Below are 4,322 nucleotides of genomic sequence, written 5' to 3'. Positions count from 1 at the left end.
GTGTGTGTGTGTGTGTGTGTGTGTGTGTGTGTGTGGAAGCAAATCAACCCGTTTGGAAGCCGCTCCAACAGAAAAAAGATTGATGAAAGTGTTTACGGATTTACTGTGAGAATGAGAGGCTGAGAATCAGCCTCACCTCACTCCATCCATTGCTGGAAACAGAATTTCTGCAGCACGCAAACCCAAAACAGCTTCTTCAGGTGTTTGTTGGGGAGAACCTGAGGGAATCTCCTCAGCTACACAAAAGGGGTTCAAGTATGGCAGAAAAAAATCCAGTGCCGGGGTTGAGACTGCATCCGGAGTAAGGCCAGCTGAAGAGCATGCGTTGCATTGTGGAGCTTTGGCAGATCCACAGTCACTGATTGACTCAGAACCACAAATTGATTCTCACACTGGAATGTGGCAAATGGAAACACTGGAGGATCATAACAGATTAAGAACAACAGACCACCAAAGTTACATAACTGTCACTACAAGCCATGCAGGCGCCGGCTGTGACAGATTCTAGGCAATTCACATGAAAGAGCTAAGTTTCCAGAGACCTCGCTTCATTTATTTACTTCCCCTTTAATGGAATTTTATCGTGCAAAAAAGCCTCTTTAAGAAAACCGCTTTCCCCTGAAGTCTCTTTGGGAGCAGAAAGCAGAAGAAACCAGCTTTATTTTTTATTTTTTTTTAAACTTGTCCTGTCCAACAGCTAGGCAGACAGATGAGAGCTGAGGGCCTCTTGGGTTGGACATATTTTACTTTAACAATAGGGGTTATTAATCTTCAGACAAACCAGAGGTATGTCTGAATAAACCCCTTTTGTAATTGAGGCCAAACTTTATTAATTTCAAACATGTTTGAAAATCTTTGGTGTTGGACCGGACGGAAAAGGAAAGAAGCGAAGAAGAGAGAGGGACGTTAGAGAGAGAGGGGGGGGGGGGGTTAGGAGGGTGATAATAGGAGGGGAGGGGGATAAGACAATGAAGCAGCATAAAGCAACAAGTTTACTGGTAGTTTATCATTACGGTAAAGTTGAAATGTAGTACAAAAAGGGCGGAAGAGCAGAAAAAACTTTTAGCTGAGTGCTGGAATTCCTCTCTGTGAAAGTGAAATCTGCATTTCACGTCACCATCTGTCTGAGCTTCCATGACTGGAGCGTCAGTCTGAGAACCAGACATTTTACGGGGACTTAAACCTTACAGACAGCACTAATATTATAAACCTGTATGGTACAGCTGTGTGTTCGTAACCTCATGGGCCTTTCATCTTCATTTCCACAATGAAAAGTCAGTCTAAACCCCAAATCCAATAATGTTTTAAAAGATGAAAGACAAGTTTCTAACTGTTTGACTGAAGTATGTGCAGCTGATCAGTGATCTTGCTTTGTGCACGGCTGAGTGTGTGCACGGCTGGGTGTGTGCACGGCTGAGTGTGTGCACGGCTGGGTGTGTGCACGGCTGGCTGTGCACGAGCAGCTGTTGTCATTGTGACTCACCTGCACACATTCTTTCTCCTGAAATACCCCACTGTGACTTTTGAAGTCTGCTTCTGTGAAGTTTCTGCCCAACCGGAGCAGACGGACAACACCAAAGTCTGCTGTGGCTTTGAGAAGCTTCCTCTTCTCAGCAGAGGACAAAGACTGGAGGGAGTTTTTAGAAAAATCAAGGTGACGCAGACCCACAGGAAGCAGATCCCCCCCCAAATAACCCAGAACAAAATGTGACATGTCAATAAAAGCTGTGAAAACAGGAGAATGCTACAGATGAGCAAATTAAAGCAACAAAAGCCAAATAACTGAGTGAAGGTGAGGATCGGAAAAACCCAGAGTGGAAACGTGCACAGAACTTTTGCAGCGTTCGATGTCCTGAAAGATTCACAATGATTCACTCATCGTGAGGCAGATTCTGAGAACTGGAGGGTCATTTCAGGTCATTTGCATGGAAACACTGTCAGCTCAGTATATTAGATGATCTTACTTTTGAGAAAGCCACTCCTACCGGCGTCTTATCAGGGATTGCTGTGATTAAGGAAGATAAAAGGTCGCGCCTTCATCACCTCCGTCCATGTGACGGCAGTTCAGCTGCAGCTCCTGCATGGGGGCTTTCAGTACCTTCTGGGCTGGGGTCATTAACTCGCAGACCCAGAGGCTGGGTCATGTGGACCCAGAACCACACAGGGATGTAAACTTGACCCAAAACTAATACAATGCATGGGCGCCTCTATTTTAAATGGTGCCGCTCTTGTTGTCATTCCCACTCCCGACTTATTTGCCATTAAATCATGGGTCCCTGATACCCATGCTGTGAATTAGTACTGGTCCGGGGTCCGAGGGCCGCTTGGTACCGGACATAAAAAAGATGAATGTGCTAACTTTGATTCTTCCCGCTTTTTTATGTCCGGATTCAGAAGGAATCACCAAGTCGCTCTGCATGATATGCGACAGACTCTCAAACGTTTCACATAATCTGACAATAATAAAGATGCAGACTCCATAGATTCACATTTGTATAAAATGTAGAAAATACCAGTTCTACAACGATTGTGTCATTTTATTTTGCTTTGTTTTTCCGTCACACCTTAAAAGTTGGACGTGGCTGAAGTCAGCGTCTGGTTGTTAACCTCCACTTTGACATGAAGGGAAAATCTTCATCACAAAGTCTAAGTTTAAACCACAAATGAAGATTCAATCAAATAAAGTTTCCATCCTGCTGAAGATGATTCTGAACTGAGGAAACTTGTAGAAGGAACTTTTCCTGCAGAAAGGCTGAATTCAGCAGGAATTTTCCAGTTTGGACATGCAGCCCTGATGGACTGAAAACATTTGATCAAACGGACATTTTTCCAAGAAGCTGTTTGATTTGTGGCAGAAACTCATGAGGGCTGAGGATCCTCTATCTAGTTTTCCTGGTAATGTTGGCAGTTGTCCTGTGGTGTTCCTGTTGTGTGTGTGTGTCTGTGTGTTTGTGCGCATGTTTGTGTGTCTGTAAGTGTGTGTGTGCATGCGTTTGTGTGTGTGCGTGTTACGCCCCCTTCTGTATCTATGGGTACCTAGAGGGCCATAACATAAATAGTAAATTGTTTTGGCTACCGAATTTAAATTACACACACCAAACAAATGTCTCCATAAAATATAACACATTTACAAATAAATAAACAACCACAAACAAGAACTAAAAGTGAAGCAAAAAGGCTTCAAGGCCAAAACAACAAACAAAACCCAAACTAACTGTAATCTTGTTTTCTTACCTGTACAAAGGAAAAGGGAAAACAAAGACAAACGCTAACCTCCCTGAACAAACAAAAACAGGAGAAAACAAGTACTAAAGAAAATGGCAGCTTCACACAACATAACTACAAAACAAAAGACTAAACAGAGTGGGCACAAAACCACAAACTACAAAGAACTACAAAGAACTACTAAGTACAAAACAAAGTGCAACACAAACTAAAACAACTGGAGAAGAGGACCAAGCTGCGGCGACTTGCTGCCGCAGCGGCGACTTGCTGCCGCAGCGGCGACTTGCTGCCGCAGCGGCGACTTGCTGCCGCAGCGGCGACTTGCTGCCGCAGCGGCGACTTGCTGCCGCAGCGGCGACTTGCTGCCGCAGCGGCGACTTGCTGCCGCAGCGGCGACTTGCTGCCGCAGCGGCGACTTGCTGCCGCAGCGGCGACTTGCTGCCGCAGCGGCGACTTGCTGCCGCAGCGGCGACTTGCTGCCGCAGCGGCGACTTGCTGCCGCAGCGGCGACTTGCTGCCGCAGCGGCGACTTGCTGCCGCAGCGGCGACTTGCTGCAAGGTTCCCTTCTCATAGTCTATAGGTCCATGTGGTGCTTTTAAAGGCTGCCTCCATCAGCGTGTCCAATGGGAGGCCACAGCCTTTCCAGCACACCTGAAAATAATCAGACATAAACAGACACTCAAAGATGCACAAAAACACAGAAGTCCCACTCTGATACAAATCCAAATACACAAAACACAGAATAAATAAGCAAAACCAAATACGGTTTTGCTTATTTATTAGTAGTGCTTTAGTTTGGGTTTTTGTGTTTGTGTGTGCGTGCGTGCCTTCGTTTGTGTGTGTGTGTCTGTGAGTGCATGCGTTTGTGTCTGTGTCTGAGTGGGTTCGTTTGTGTGTGTGTGCATTTGTGTGTGTATGTGTCTGTGAGTGCATGCATTTGTGTATTTGTCTGAGTGTGTGCATTTGTGTGTGCACATTTGTGTCTGTGTGTGTGTGCGTGCCTTCGTTTGTGTTTGTGCGTGCGTGCCTTCGTTTGTGTGTGTGTCTGTGAGTGTGTGCGTCTGTGTCTGAGTGTGTGCGTTTGTGTGTGTGCTTT

General features: G+C 45.6%; 1 protein-coding gene across 1 annotated transcript in view; it reads right to left on the bottom strand.

Moving 5' to 3' along the window:
* Window positions 1–4,322, bottom strand: part of LOC105353610 (hemicentin-1-like) — a 703,897-nt gene that overhangs the window by 466,123 nt on the left and 233,452 nt on the right. The window lies entirely within an intron of this gene.

This window comes from Oryzias latipes, chromosome 20 (genome assembly GCF_002234675.1).
Source record: "Oryzias latipes chromosome 20, ASM223467v1".
NCBI lineage: Eukaryota > Metazoa > Chordata > Actinopteri > Beloniformes > Adrianichthyidae > Oryzias > Oryzias latipes.
The sequence above is the reverse complement of the archived record's forward strand: the minus strand, read 5'-3'. Positions and strand labels throughout refer to the sequence as shown.